Source organism: Coffea arabica, chromosome 5c (assembly GCF_036785885.1).
Source record: "Coffea arabica cultivar ET-39 chromosome 5c, Coffea Arabica ET-39 HiFi, whole genome shotgun sequence".
Classification (NCBI taxonomy): domain Eukaryota; kingdom Viridiplantae; phylum Streptophyta; class Magnoliopsida; order Gentianales; family Rubiaceae; genus Coffea; species Coffea arabica.
Genome location: NC_092319.1, coordinates 3,437,908 through 3,455,286, shown reverse-complemented (window position 1 = coordinate 3,455,286; position 17,379 = coordinate 3,437,908). Strand labels below are relative to the sequence as shown.

At 33.8% G+C, this 17,379-nt stretch overlaps 1 long non-coding RNA gene across 2 annotated transcripts; it reads left to right on the top strand.

Moving 5' to 3' along the window:
• The first annotated feature begins 7,552 nt into the window (after nt 1-7,552).
• LOC140007626 (uncharacterized) lies at nt 7,553-16,571 on the top strand. 2 transcript variants are annotated; one of them, XR_011814929.1, is made up of 2 exons: nt 7,553-15,731; nt 15,839-16,571. It is a non-coding gene; the product is annotated as an uncharacterized lncRNA (long non-coding RNA). The 2 variants fall into 2 exon arrangements; XR_011814928.1 differs by having other exon boundaries at nt 15,818-16,571.
• Nucleotides 16,572-17,379: the final 808 nt, after the last annotated feature.

Below are 17,379 nucleotides of genomic sequence, written 5' to 3'. Positions count from 1 at the left end.
TCTAATTGTGGATAATTTGTTTGTTAAATTGGGAGGTGTACGTAACGCTTAAATTTGCTTATTGAAGTTGGTTGCATCTAATTGCCTTGTTTGGGAGCATTTTATCCTTTTGGTTTCCTTTACTAAGCTCTTTGAAGCACTTGCTGCGATTTTGGGGTCCATTGATTCTGCATTTGGCTAAGCTTGGGACGCCAGTGCTTATTGTTTGACTTTGTTGTACTGTTGGGGTATTTTTCTAACTTTTGGGATACCTAAATTGTGCTTTCTATTATTTGGGTTGCATACAGGGGCGGCACCAGTGGTTCTTCCATTATTATTGATTCCAATTTGCTGGTTATTCCGTCTTTTGCTATTTGGGTTGCTTGTTAGTTACCATGGTGAGGCCCCTATCCTCCTCTAGGTCTAGGACACCTAGAACTTCTCAGGCACCTTTCCCCCAACGCTCCATTCCCGCCTCCGACCCCTCGCACGACCCTTTCTCCCCTTGGAGGAGGGCTCGTCTTGGGAGGCAAAGAGGCATCCATATTTCTGACCTTGCACATTTTGAGGTAATTTGAACTTCACCCGGGCCGCCGACAAGCAGCGATACGCTATTTGTTGTGAACGGCGGATTATTCCCTGCCGTTATTGGGACGCCGCCACCTTGAGCCTTTTGAATATTAGAGTTGACTTTGATCTCTTGATCCAGGCCATTGGGTGGCATCCCTACACTTATATTGTTGACCGTCCAGTTTTTGTTGAGTTGGTTAGAGAGTTCTATACCACATTCGAGTTCGACCTTCCCACGAGTTGCACAGTTTCTACTCCCAATGTCATCCGTTTTAGACTAATGGGTCAAGAGTTCCACCATTCCATTACTGATTTCGATCTGGCACTTGATTTTATTGATCAGGACAACGCCGAGTCTCGTGAGTATACCGAGAATGCTTGTGACTACGTACAACCCTTTTTCTCCCGCTATCGATATATTTGGGAGGAGATGTCCGTAGACCGTGATAATTATGACCCTCGTCTATCTAAGGGTTCTTATCTGAAGGATCCGGCGTCTCGCAATATCCACCGTTTCTTGGCCTATAGTTTCTCGGGTAGGCGAGATAACTCAGGCGTGTTGTCTAAGCATGAATTTTTCTTTATTTGGTGCATGCATAACAACATTAAGGTTAATCTTGGGTGCTGGCTCGCTTCTCAATTCAAATCTGTTTTACCTAAAAAGAAGAGCCACCTGATTCTTGGGTCATACATTACTCATTTGACTGTCAATTTGCATGTGCTTGATCTCTCTAACCATGATTTACATGTTGCCTGTCAAATGGAGCTCTTGGACATTCCTTGTCTAGAGAAAATGGGCTTGGTTCGGGAGGGCGATGACGGTTGGAGGTTGTTCCCTCGGGACCGCTACGCGTCCCCCCTCGGTCATCTTTTGCTCGCGCTTCCACGGATGGCAGTGATCCCGGCCCGTCTACTTCTGCTCCGCCTCCTCCCACCCCAGGGGCCGACGACTGACTCCAACTCCAGAACACAGTTGAGAGACTGGAGACTCGCGTGACCTACATTGGCATCAACTTGCATAACATGACGCAGAATTTGGCAGCATTTATGCATCATGTGGGACTTGTTCCTCAGTTCGCGCCCGACGCGCCCCTGTTTTGACGACTTCAGGGAAGTACCGTTGCCCTTATCCTTCCTTTTTGCTGTTACATTATTACATTGAGGGCAATGTGTGACTTAGGTGTGGGAGAGTCAGTTTGGGTACTAGTATTTCCAGTTTCTGATTTTTGGGTGTTTTTTCTTTGTTTTTAGTTTAGGTGTTTTTCCTGTGTGACCTAGGTGTGAGGGGATTTGGATTCGACTAGTGGATCTCTTCAATTTTCTGCCTTTCTTTAATTTCTGCCTGGCTTGCTGTTGTCTTGGTGAATATTTTGGCAAGTCACTCTTCTATTACTGGTTGTAGTTTATTCTATGAATTTAGTTTCAGTGGCAAGTAAGAGTATGTTGTCCTGGTGAATATTTTGAGTTTAATGACTTGGTGCAATTTGTGGCTAACTTGTTTAGATAATGTAAATATTTTGCTGGCACTATTATGTGGATTGGTCCCCTGTTGACCTTAGTTCTCCATATTTAAGAGATGACGTGGGCCATGATATTTAATTGTCTGGTATTTTGGTATTTTATTGTGAGTAACATATGGCTATACTCCGCTAGGGTCGTCACCCAGTAACCGGAAATCTTCACCACAAGTATCGATTCTCGCATCAAAAAGTGGCGATATCTATGAGTAGGTAGTCCTGGAGTTGTGAAAAGTTGAGTAACTGGGCTCTTTCATCTAAAAATGTCAGAGTTCACGTCAAAAGATTTAAATGGCTTGGGACTAAGCATTTATTCGTTCAAAGAAGAAGAGAAAGAAAAAATAAAATAATAATAAAAAAAAGAACAGATGTTGAAAATATATAAGCCTATGATTATGTTGACCCGCCGATCCTTGGTTTTCAATGTTGAGATTTTGGTTGCCAGTTGACTCAATTGCTGAATGTTGCTAGTTTAATATCTTGATTTCCTAGGCGATTTAGCCATGGATTGGACGAGTCTGTGATCTTAGGAGCTAACTGGGAGAGATATGTCTTGACACTTAGCCACTAAACCTCGATTTTGGTGTAAGCACAACTTGGCAATAGATGACATGAGAGCTGGCCATAGGTTGAGTTTAGTTGTTCTCATGCTTGAGGACAAGCATGATTTAGATATGGGGGAAATTGATAGGGTATTAATTGTCGGTTATTTTATTATTAATTTTCCCCTTGTCCCGACCAAATATTGTTTTAATTGTTAATATCTACTTATATTTGGTATTTGAACTTAATTTCAGGGAATGGAGCAAAAACTACCAAAAAGGAGGGACTTTCTGGAGCAAATTACTTCACACGTCTTCTAAAAAGCTCCATCAACGTGGCCCACAAGAAGGGAACAAAACTAATTTCCTACCCTTGTGCTGATGAGGAGAAGACTCGTACGAGAAGTCCTACTATCAATAGAAAACAATAAGCAATTCGACAGGTTTTTCTCCTGGTAGTTTGACTCTCAATTTCGACGGGGCCCACGAGATAAGAAGCATGAGTCTTTTTTTTTGGCTTTGAAAAGGGACGGGCGTATGGAGGCTTGGTGTGTGGAGTTTTTAGGATAGTTTTTAATTTTCTTTTTTTCCTTGTCAGGCGCACGCCTACTGTTCGACAATATTTTCCAACGGAAAAAACATCTTTTATTCCTCGCTTATTAGTGAAAAACTTGATGCCTTTGCAATCAATTAATTTGCGTGGAGATTTAATTATGCGGCGTGGCTTAGCCCTTCATCTAGTCAAAGATCAACTCGACGGCACAGTCCCGAATATCTGTAAGATCTAATTAGTTTTCACGCGTTTCTTAATTTGTTAATATTTACACGTTGTCTATTTGAATTTTCATGGGATTATTTTATTAATTGGATGTCAAGGTCTCGATGTTCAATGTGACTTATTAATCTCCTACCAAATTAGTCAATTAAATCCGTAATTGTTTGATTGATTAATATTAGTGGTAACTGGCGTGTTTACACACTAAGGGAGCGTGCAATCTAATTTAAATAACCCTCGTAGCGTGTTATTGATTGGGGTTAGATTTTTCTAGATCTTAATGCAATTGAAAAATTAATTCCCACGGTCGTATCTAGGAGTATTTTCTGGTTAGGGGTAATCAATTATCCTACTTTGGTTATCAATAAATTAAGGAAAAATTGATCATTAGAGTTCGTCGGCGACTATAACTAGCCTATTAATAAATTAAGTGAACCTCCCTTGCATCAATGATCGGGTAAGTGGACTATGTCTGAGTAGTTGTATCCTTGGCTAGAATTTATCTATTCTTGATTTAATTCCTGCTATATTCATGCTAGTTAATTATTTATTTTTAGTTGAATTGTTTAATTGTTTTTAGTTTCATTCCGATAAAATCTCCCTTTACTAATTGGAATTTAAAAGAGACAAATATCCACAGTCCCTGAGGAGACGACCCTACTTGTCATTGTCTATTATTTAGTAATTTTTTTCAACTAATTAATTCTAATATATCGAATTAAGCAAACTCTTCGGGAACAGGGTGAATCAAGTAACCCATTACACACCTAGAGTCCCTGCTCCAGTACCTAGGATTAATTATTGACTGTTTTTAGTGGTAGTTAGGTTTTATTTTTATTATTGCACAGGTTCGACCCCTGTCAATTTTACTGGCAGTGAGAGTTCTGTGCATCATATGGAACACTCGATCGGATCACAACTATGAGCAGGTTGATTTAAACACCAAGGACGTTCCCACACGAATAACTAATAATATCACAGTTGATCTATGATATTGGAGTAACAATTTTAGGGGCCGTTAAAGCTGAGAATAATGGATTCTAGCCAATGTCAGTTACAATTAAGCTACAAATACAAGGGTGAAATAGTAGCAATCATACTTTGTTTTGTTTTGTCAAAGAAAATACCATTTAATAGCCTGATGCAACTTATAAGCAAACCAAAGAATGCTAAAAAAGATTCACCACAACTATTGCTTCAATTGAGTGGGACAAGAGTATAAGCGGAACAGAAACAACTAAATGAGGGAATCAAATCTACTGATCGAGCATTATCAAACAGGAAATAGTTGATGAGTGCTTAGCACAGCTCCAGTAATCCAAGTGTTATTGCACCCACTTTTTTATGCATTTTTAAATTTGACTGCCCTTTATGGTGGCAAAATGTGTACTTTTAAGATTGAAAGTCATAAAGTGTGACTACTTCTAAAGTTTAGGGGGCAAAGTGTGTTTAACCCCAATATTTATTGAACATAAGATATGATGACAAGAAGTCTTGGAGAGAAACATGAATCACCACTAAATAAGTACTTATCTTTGTTCTAATATTCCCCTTTTCTTCTTTCTGATGGCATTGAGGGATCAACCTCTACGCCAACTTTTCACTTGGGTTCATGTAAAATTTCAAATAATTGTAAACGTGGTTGAAGATGCACATCCACTTGCTTTGTTCAAAATCATTTGTTGAAAGAGTCTGTAACCTTACAAATTTCTAGATTGAATTTCAAGTGGATAAACAACCCGTCTTTATTTCTTCAAATTATTATTGTCCTATTGTATGTAAGTTTCTGTACATTTAATAAAAAAGAAAGTTTGTGCTTCATGCTTATCTATATAGTGTATTATTGACAATCTATTATTAGTGCACCAATTTTATGGTATTATTTTAAAAATAATATGAATTCAAATTTGAAATTCAATAATACACATGAAGCATACATCCAAAACTGTTAGTAATATAAAAAAAAACTACACTATGAGTGTATAAAAATTTAATCCTTATTCTAATGGTTAAAAGTTAACAAGTTGACAAATTATTCTTTATCTTGTTTCCTTTCTTAAAAAAATGTTTACATAGATAATTGGAATAACAAAAACTCACACTACAAAAGTGCATGTACACTTAAAGGCACCAAAACTCATGATACTTTAATAGTAGTAGCAGCAGTGATAGTTCTGGTAGTAATCATGACAATGATTTGTTAATAATACTTTCTTCTAAAAGTGAATGGATTAATTAGTTTTTTTTTAAATTTTTTTAAGAAGGGAAGGAATGAGATTTAAGAAACGGGGAAGGGATAAGGTGAGTAGAACAAAATATCATAATAAATCTTGACAATTTCATTCACAAGACAAAATTACAACTAGCAGAATTTTGAACCGGAAGGTTTGCAAGACATATCATAATAAATCAATTATTTGCATACTTCACATATATGAACTAGTTTAACAAACTATCCAAATTCCAGAATTGAATATCACCCTTTGTTCATTCACTATTATATATGTTCAATACTTAGTTGAAAATATGTCTTCCCTATCCCTGTTTCCTAATCATACCCCTTCCTGATAGAAACATTTTTTAAAAAATAATTGAAAATTTCAGACATGTAATTAGTTATCTTCAAGTTGATTGAAGATAAAATAGACTTTAACACATCAGATTTCATTGTATTTATATTCAACTCCAGTAGTTAGTTGTATTTTGATTCTTTCTATAAAGACCATGAAATCATTTAATCCATAAAACTCACATTTTTACCGTGAAATAGGGCAGCCCTAGCCTAATGGCTTTCATAATTGAAGTCATATCTCTCAAGTAGACATTACATGATCAAAAATTCCATCTCTGGAGAAGCAAAATTGGTACTTCCGATTCAGCTTCCAGAAAATCGAATTATGAAAGAATTCCCAAAGAAACAACAGAACCTTGCCCAATGCTACTAGATTGCTACTTAAGTTACCAAGCTCGACAAGAAACTGGCACTCTTTGTTTACAAATTGACAAAAATTCCTACAAACATCAAATTAGAAACCAACGTAGTGCATGAGAGTATAGAAGAAACTGTTATATAAGGTTTCCAAAAATCCCAACAAATATTCCATGTAACCCATGTTAGAATATTTATGTGGCCTACATGACCACATATGATATTATCAAGATAACTCCCATTAATTAGAAGGATAAATAACCATATGAATAAATATGAATAACTAATTACAGAATTCTAATGAGAATAGATGACTCGAGGAAGTAGGGATCCCGTATTCGTTGTATGTGGACGTATTATATGTGGTATTTTTATTTGATAATTACAGTGATTATTAAGCTGTATTTTATCATAATAAAGTATCATATATCTAAAGTAATTAGAGTCTATCACAATTCTATGATGGGAGGGATTGTGACTCTATAAATACTCTAGGGCTCTTGGTCCCTCTCACCACTCTGACATTCGTTATTTTTACCCATCACTACAATAACACAATAGAGAGTCAGGTGACGAAAGGCTAGACAGCAAAGGGTTATAGCTTACAACTTTGGTAATTGGAAGGCTTGCTGAGAGGGCTGTGAAATTCTTCTCCAAAATGTCTTCAATATCTCAAGGTATGTTAATCTAGAATTTATTTCTTAATTATAATTTACAGATCATACTAAAGATCCTGCTCCTTATGTCTAACATTTGGTATCAGAGCTTTGGGTTGATGTTTATGATTTGTAAATCTATTATGTTAGTAATTTTATTGGGTTTGCATAAAATTTGATAAACAATTGCAACTTCGATGCATTGATGAAAATCTCAAGTAAAGGCACTTGATTTCGTTTCCGTCCTACACGCTCCCTACGACTTTTGGGTCTTAATTGTGGTATGTTATTGGTCCGCCGAATTCTTGTTTAGTCGATTGGGGTGGTATTCCGGTGATTTCCTAATTGCAATGGTTTTTGGCGTATTGATGATTGACGCTCAGCCAGCCATCCCTCCTGCTGATGAAGGGGAGTTGGATCTGTTGAATTCAAAGCATAAAATATTGACTTTGAAATAGCCCACATTTGTTGATTTTTGGCAAACATTTCTTAGTCCCACATCGGGTAACTTAGCATTTGAGAGGTTGCTTGAGAGCTATAAATTAGCTCTCAAGCTTCCCAATTGAAATGTACCAAAAGAAAAAGAAAACAAAAGAATTACACCAAAAAGGATTTTGTAATTCTTTTGTAAGTCTTTCTTCTCCCAAAATTTATAAAAGCAGGCTGCTTGAGTGGTGCTCGGAGAGTAGGCAAAATTGGCCGAACTCCGTTATCAATTTTTCGGGTGCGTTCTTTCCTTATCTCTTTTATTTGTTCCGCATTTATTTATTAGTTTCTTTTCTATTGTAATATAGTATTCAATATATTTGTCTATATTTGCCGGGTTTATTTATAGTGTATTATACGATTCTCTTGGGTGTATTTTCTTATTCGTGTGTACGTATTATTTATGTATACACGGATATAGTTGTGATAATACACCGTGCACGTAAGTTCTGTCTAGGAGACTGGGTTTTAAGTGGGACCGCTTGTGACCCCTCCAGCCTTTCCTGGGAATTTACTTGGAATGGTAATTCTGTCTAAGGAGATTGTTTTGACGCCTGGGAATTACTGAATCGGTTTAATCACTAGTTGTAATTTTGAGTGGGAAAATACCCGGTTTCCCCAACAGGATCTAAACGAGAAGAATTATAAATTAACTCAAATTGATTCTTATCTTGTAAAGCTTTATACTACCTTATCGTTGTCTGATTGAGAAAAAAAAAAAATTGCATCGCTAGGCAAGTCATTGGTAGAATATTTATGTTGGTAGCATCTCATCATTTGTTTATTCCATTTATAATGACTTGGTCTAGAATTGAGGATCTTTTTTTTTTTGGTTTCTTTGGTCCTAAATGAAACTGCTTGAATTTGGCTCCGTGTTCATAATTGGAGTAGCAGTTTTGGTGTTTTGTGTATTACACGTAACTTTTGCACCATTTTTCCAAGTTAGACCAATCATACTTGAAGTTCTAGCACATGCTTATTTCAAAACAATTTTTAATGGGTTGGTTTAGTATCATTACATTGATACTAATCAAATTTGCGTCTATGATACACTTGTGGACAAGCATCAGACATTGGATGATTGTTTTGAGCCTCTTCGCATAGGTTGTCTACATAATAATGATATACGGTCCGCAATTAATTTTTCCAAGTTTTGTGTGAAATCTTTGTGGGACTTTTCTGGTTAAGATTGGATTTCATGTAGCGGAGATTTTGTTGAGGACAAGGGTCCAGTAGAAAATGGTTTGAACTTGTCCACGTAGTAGCAGTCATATTTGATGATCAACCATTCCCGGCCTGCCTTTATGAATAAATTAAATTAATGTGACCGGTTTAATCGCTTACTACTTACTAGTATACAATGATACTTGCATGCGTTATCACTAGAACAACTGGTTCCTGCGAACATCAAGTAGTTGTTCGGCAATAATTATATGGTATATCAACTACTACCCCTATGTTATAAAATTTGAGATTATTGTACGCACAAAGTAACAAGTATTATTGTGATTTCATGAAAGACCTATGTGATATGGAGCCCATGTTAAATTTGTACTAGGACAATTTGAGATTTTAGAATTCTCAATTATATTTGGTAAAATTTCAAATTAGTACAAATTAAACTAATATAGTTATATTCTTGGGCAGCCTGAGGTTAAATAACCTAGATAAACATGATAGTGATGATTAATTAGCTGTCACCAAAGTGACCTAATTATGATAAAGTTTATTACATGGTTATTTATATTCATGTGAAATCATGGTTATAGAATTATAATTTGCCCAAAGGTATTATATTTCTATATTCATGAAGTAGTTGTTATATTACCTAAAGGTGTATAACTTCTCTGATACAAGTGAATAATAGTCACTTACTTGTAAAATTGCCCAATTGAATATAATATTTCTGTTTTGATTTTATAAGTGAATAATAGTTTCTCACTTATGGAGTGAATCACTGGCATGTCGTTATTCAACCCAAAGGTAGGATACGATGATGCAATGGATTACTCACCTAATGTTCAATTATTTAGTAAATCTATTATACAAGTTGGTTTGCTAGACATTAAATTAGGAAATTTTCTATGCCCAGAGGCTAAAACTATTTCTTTAATTTATTGTTTTAGCATATGAGTTTAGATTTACTATTTTATAGTAAGACAAAATAGCATCCTTACACCTTATGCTAGTATTCTTGTTTTTAACTTGCATTTGATTCCAATAATTTGTAATTATTCTCTTATGCTAGCCATATTATTCAGTTCTCTTGATTTTGGGTGCAAAATTAAATTAGCACACGTGAGTATGAATCTCACTTTAATGTGTATGTGCTAATATAATGGTTGGATTCAAGTAGTTAGAGCAATTAATATTATTAATATGCTCATTAAATGTTGTATTCATATTAAGATGTATGGTTATTACCCTTAAAGTGATTAAAGTCAAAATTTCCATAAAGGTGGTTGTGGAATTATAGTATAATTTTGACTAAACACCTTAAAACACCTTTTGTTTTGACTCTGAAATAGTGTGAATTAATTCTTGAATTTGAGGTGCAAACTGCTGATTTATTTATGGTAAATCCCGTGATTGATTTTTTGATAATTTCTTGAGCATTTCATTTTGAATTCTCTTTTGAAACTTTGAACTATTCAAAAATCTTTTATAATACACGTTAAAGAATATGGTTATTGCTGACACTTAACCATGTGTATGTGAAAGAATAAGAGTAGTTTAAATTTGAGAGACGAGACACTTAAAGTTAATATTATGTCTCATAAATGTGGAAATGCAAATAGAGACAATAATGTTTTCATAAAGGATGAAAATATATATTAAAATAAATATATGTTGTCCTTATCTAGTCAGGAAAACATTGAAAGATTTGTCTTTATGATTGAAAATTATTTTGAAAGAATTTAATGGAATCCCTCATTTTATGACTATGAATGACACTAGATGAATTGTCTTATGTTACACAATTCACATTGTTGACACCTTTACAAATATACAAGTGGAGTATTTTTACCCATAATGAAAAGTTCTTTTCAAAATATATTTTGTCGCAATCTAGATTCGCTTATTTTAAAATTAATAACTACTGAATACAATTTTAATATTGATTATTCAATAGGATTTTTAAAATAATAAATTTATATTTCTAGATTTTCAAATGACGTATGAAATCGAGCAAGCTCCATTTGTCTTATGTAACAATATTGGCATTAAGTGTGTTATTCATGTAAACTTATTAAGTTTGCCATAGGAGATTGAAATTTGTCTCCATAAATGTTTTTTGATAAAATACAAGACTGTATGTTTTTAAATTTTATCATGGCATATATTTAGTCTACATTACAGAAAGTTGACTGGTCAGATTGTTATAGATGACGAAAAGAGTTTACTCTCTTAGTAGTTATAATACGAGATTTTGTGAATTATGTTCTGCCAAGTTGAAGTGGTTAAAGATATTTACTTATCTTATTTTGATAACCACTCAAATTTAATGTCTTTGTTCTTGTATTAAAAAAATATTTGTACAAGAAATAGAGATATAAATGTATACAAGTGACGGGTATTTTACATACGTGCAAGCTAAAAAATACCGAATTACACCCGTTCACTGCAAGTATACAGATCAACTAGTAGTTTAGGGTATATATCGGGTCGATCCCACAAGGAAGAGTGAACAATTACCGGTACTACTAAAACTTCTCTATTATTTAGACTATCAATGAATTATAACAAATTTTACCTACTCAAATTATAGAAAATAACAAATAAAAGCTCCTTAGGTTGTGGTATCCCTAACTACTCATGCAAGTGCTATATTTGGATCATTGAATACTACATCTAGGCTAATTATGGTGTAATTTCCTTATGCATTTGAATCCTACTTTCGTAGTGAATCAATTATACTTATAACTAATCCATACCTATTCTCATGGTTATGAAATTAGCTACAAGTTCATTTCTTCAGTGAAATTACATGAAATAAATCACTAAAAACCACATAGGTGCACCTCTACTTTCGTGAGTGTACTCCCTATGTTTAGCACTTCTTGAACTAGTGTTAAATCTCAATTTTCATTGCAGAAACAACACCTTAGATAATCACAATTAATGGTACCAGATTAATCATGATTTAAGAAGCCAAAGTGCTAAATAACTTGCTCAAATCATAGCAATCAAATAACCAAATAATAAACACTAACAATTATAGAAAGTTCAACCAAACCCAAGGTATAAACTTTAGAAACACATATTAAACACAAAATCCAGAACTTGCATATTAACTAAATTTGGAATCAAGTATAAAAGATAAAGAGTTGGAAAGGAATGTAACCCATGTCACTTGAGCTCATCACCTTGCCTTCTTCATCTCTATCTTAATCCTAGTCTAGCAATATACAAGAGTGGATGAACTACACTAGCTAAACTATCCTACACTAAGGAAATGGAAGAACTACATTTTTGCACTCTTCAAGCTCTCTCCCGTATGTCCTCTACTGTCTTCCCAAATGCCTCTCATATAAGCTGATGAAAAATCTCCTCTCTAGTCCCAAAATTTCTGCTCTAATCATTCTCAATTCTCCATTTGTTAAGGAAGTCAAAAACAATGACTTTTGACTTGGAATATGCCATATTGTATGCTCTTTTTGTCTTCTGAAGCATGTGCACCGAATTCACTTGCAACTTTATAGCTGGAAAGTAGTCTGAACACAAGAGAATTGACTGAACAAATTGCAGAATTTCGGCCAGAAAACGCGCCTATAAAAAACGCGGCTACAACTCGCGTTTTGTGCACTCGCGTTTTCACTTTGTCCTTACTTCAACTGCAATTTTCTCCATGATGCAGGCCGAACTGGATTTTGTGCAAAACACCAAAGTTGTAGCCCTTTGAGTTAGCGTTCCAATGCTTCAAGAATCATCCAAATTGGAGCTTTTTACCTTGAGATATGACCGAAATACTATAGACTGGTCGGAGCTCTGTTTTCCACTTTGGACAGCTGAGTTGAATTTCGGTATTTCAACTTTTGCACTATGAAAACGGCTGAATTGGACTTTGATGTCTTTATACCGAATTTAGATCTATCTCTTAGCTTCAAAATGGTACCAAGATCACCTTGATCCGATCTGTGTAGCTCCAGATATAGTCAAAATACCAAAACGTGTCAGAGTTGTCAAACCTGACTTTTCTTGCATTTTTTCCTTTTACACTTCATATTTTATTTTCACCACTTTAATCCATCTTCAATCATCCAAATATCTTTTCAATGCACTTCATTTGATGATTGAATCATTAAACCTACAAAATATGAAGATTTTACCATAAAAATCCATAAAATGCAATGTTTAGCCATTTTAACATAACATGTAGTTTTTTACCAAAACCTTAGTTATTTTAGTTATAAAACTAAATAATCAAACCAAAATTAACTAATAAAACACACTAAAAATACGTAAAATAAACTCTTATCAACAAGGTAGAAAATAAAGTTATAATGGGACAATTTGAATGTCCTGGGTCCATAATTCTTGATAGATGGCATTGATAAAGAATGTACAATGCTTAATTGACAAAATTTGAGTTATGTGTTTGTATCAAGAAATGAATGCTTTTGGACATAATAAATAGCTATTTGAATTTTTCTTTACTCTTGTCCAGTGAAATCTTGAAAATATCATTGTTTATGTTTTGGTGCATCCATCCATTATTGTTAAGAATTTCATTTATGTTTTGGATTGGATAGATATTTTAGCTTACGTGGGGATATATTATCAACACTTAAGGAAGCTAAAATAATAACATATAGATGATTTAGCTTATGTGGGAATGTGTAATCAATTCTTAAAGAAGCTAAATGCACTAAAAAAAATGATGATTATTTTCATGGACTATACTGTCATATGTTGCAAAACTGTTTTATATTAGAAGTACTTGATTTTGAGAAAAAAGAATAAGTGATCTAACTCAAATGATAGAGTTGAAAGGTAAGATGAATCATACACTTTACCATTATGTTATAGAGATTAATTGCTTTTAAAGTGGAATTTAAATTTCCAGCAATTGTCTCAACATGACTCTAGTTGAGAGATCATATAATGAATATTCTATTATAAACCCACTAGTCAAATTATTGAGGAAATAGTGGGAGTCAAGAAATTCTCAATTCTAGTAAAGTTTCTAATATCTATGTTTATAAATTCAAGAGTTTATGTGTGTTTTTAGGCTTAATTGGTATATAGATATTTTCACAACTACATTTAAGTTTAGTGCTACAATGGAAGATGTTGTTTAACACTACTAGTAATGTATGGTCTATCAGAATTATTAAGAGATATTGGTGGTGTTAAATGATATAAAGATATATTTGTTGGTGACTTACTCAACTTAAAAGAGTACAAATGCAGTAAACCTCTTATAATGTTAATTAGAGTTTTTGTTGATATTGGTTGTGGCACTTGTAGTTCATTATGTTCGAGCTACGTTAAACTAGATGTGATTTATATATCTCTATAACATATGTCTACCTTATGTTTCTCTAAAAGAGAATATGGCCTATTGATTACAAGTGATAGAGAATTTTTATCTAAACCAAATTGATATCCCATTAATGATTTATTTTTCCTAATATATTCTTTGTAATGTTTTAAGAAGAATGATATTAGCAAATCATTACACATTAAGATTAGTGGGCATAACGTGTATTTGGTTTGTATATAGATAAAAATTTCTTCAATATTTTGGATAATAAGTAATTCTTATCTAGAACTATTAAGTGAAGGATATATGTAATACCTTTCATCTATTTGGTATTAATAGAGATAGAAAATGAATGTTTTGAACTATCTCATCTAGCCTTCACTGAAGAGTCTTTTTTAAAGAATCTAAGATTGAAATATTGTTTATTATATTTTGAAATAATTGCAAGTTATATGGATGCTATAATACTATAATTAAGTACTCATTGTTTGGCCTATATTTTGTCAATTTTGTACTATTGGTCATTCAACTTTGACACTTTTATTAAGGTATATAAGGAAAAGTGGGAGTTAAATTGAGTCAATTGAGAAAAAGTTAGAATATTAATGACGAAATAGTTGCAACTACTTGAGTTCGTTAGATTTGAGTTATGATCATTAATGTTACAACTTAAGGATGCCGGCTAAGTTGTTGTTACGATCATATGACTCATAAAGAACTCATTAGCTTAATGTATAGTTGCTATTATATTTCTAACTATTTGTGGATAATTAAGTCCATTATGTTTTGTTGAGACTTTCCCCTATTATATCTTTATAGAACAGTAAGTGCTTTAATGGATTTAAGCACATTAAAGTGAATCATGTATTACATTGTTCTATTAAATATGTCAAATTTAAGGTGTCCATTTGAGCATACCCATTAATGGAATATTGGTGCCAAAAGATTTTGCGAACATATAAGTTCAATGGGGTTTTGCTATTATTGATGTTTGGACATATAAGTGTAAAATATTAAATCCTATTGTTTGTGCACATTGTCATGAGAATTATGCACAGGATTAATATTTGGACCATTAAATGGACATCAAAGTTGTTGTCCATTTCTTCCTCATTAGGTTTATCTACATTAAGTTGTTAGAATTGTGATACATGGAAGGAAATATATTCAAATTGACATATGACCGCCATGATTCATTCTAATGACAGTGTGGGATAAACATAATTAAATGTTGTGGCCACTCTACTTTATTTATTTAATTCTGTACGGTTATTGTTTATGTGGTCATTTGTCCAAGTGGGAGAATGTTAGAATATTTATGTGGCCTACATGACCACATATGATATTATCAAGATAACTCCCATTAATTAGAAGGATAAATAACCATATGAATAACTAATTACAGAATTCTAATGAGAATAGATGACTCGAGAAAGTAGGGAGTCCCGTATTCGTTGTATGTGGACGTATTATATGTGGTATTTTTATTTGATAATTACAGTGATTATTAAGCTGTATCTTATCATAATAAAGTATCATATATCTAAAGTAATTAGAGTCTATCACAATTCTATGATGGGAGGGATTGTGACTCTATAAATACTCTAGGGCTCTTGGTCCCTCTCACCACTCTGACATTCGTTATTTTTACCCATCACTACAATAACATAATAGAGAGTCAGGTGAGGGAAGGCTAGACAGCAAAGGGTTATAGCTTACAACTTTGGTGATTGGAAGGGTTGCTGAAAGGGTTGTGAAATTCTTTTCCAAAATGTCTTCAATATCTCAAGGTATGTTAATCTAGAATTTATTTCTTAATTATAATTTACAGATCATACTAAAGATCCTGCTCCTTCTGTCTAACAACCCAATGTAGCCCACGACTGAATGCATGCAGGGAATTACAACACAAAATCTTTGGAGTAAGGAATCCTATGGTGAGAAGGGTTCAAAAGAGGAGAATTACAACAGTACAAAGCTCTAATATTGGTCGACAGCGCCTGCTTCCTAAAATTTCTGATGGTGTTCAAACAAAGAAGCCATTTCAATCTGCAATACAAAGGAAACAAATCCATCCTTGGTATTGGATCATGAATAGACGTTATTAGAGAGGAAAATGCAGATCAGAAACTTTTATTTCTAAAATATGACATAACTCATTATTTTGTCAGACCCAAGATACAAAATGAACATCATGCCATTAAATATTCTATGACAGCAGAAACAGACTCTTCCCACGAGAGTTTCTTACTCATCATGACCTAAAGAAGGACAAGATTATGAGCAATGATCAATCAGAATTTGATTTAGAAGCCTATCAACAACTACATGCACTGTCATAAACTAGATGCAACTTAGAACTAATAAAAGCTAGATATTTTAGAGTCTTGCTGTGAAACTCTGGTTGGGAAGCCACCAATATCACAGAGATCCACCAGTGGTCATTATGGAGTTCAACTCCCATTTTTAACTCTAGAAGTAATGCATTTTGGACTATTGATACCTCACTGCTTGAGTAAGAAGCTGCTTTCCAAGCATTACTATGGCTGTATTCTACTAAATTATATTGAGAGAAGGCCTATTACAACGGCAAAACACAATGAGTTTTCAATGAGTTGTATTAAGCAAAAGAGACATTTCATGAATTTACCTGCTGCATGTCATCACAGGTCAAAACACCATATATGCATGGAACACCTGGAATTCATTGAAAGGAAAATTAAATATTTCACCATTAAGCCACTGTAAATGTTTTGAGACTGCATTCCACAGACAGAATCGGTAAGTCATGTGTGCACTAGTCTAACCGTTTCCATTTTTAAGTTATAGAGTATTACCTATACCAAAATTTTTGATCTTGTGCACATTGTTATTATTATTATTATTATTATTATTATTTTGTTATAATAGATTAGTTAGAGACTGATCTTCGCTGGAGAGGTTATGAAACCTATGTGTTAAAAAAATTCTTCTGCGTTTTTCTTTTTTTTTTTTAGGTCAATATCAAACCAAGTTTCGTGCTCAAAGGCAATCTTGATGCTCAACTCAAGAATAAATAGAAAGGTAATCTGGGTCAGGGCAGCTCTCAAAAATTTTTCATGCATATATTATTGGATGGAAATTAGTGAAGCAGCCGTACATGGACTTTTGGAATTTGGACCCAAAATATTTTCATGCGTATTCTCTCTGTTGAAATTTCATCCATTTTGACCATTCTCTTGGCTTGTATGCCAAGCCAGATGTTACTTATTTTAATTAAATCTACCAACTCGGTGGCTTAGAACTAGTTCTGGCAGTGAGTTAGAAAGTGATTTCCAAAGAGTTAAATGGAGAATAAAAAAAAGAAAAGGCAGAGCCGTTTCAAAGCAGTTAGAATCCTCTATGCCACTATTCAGTGCTAAATCCAGTACCAATTCCACTTATCACGTGATGATAGAA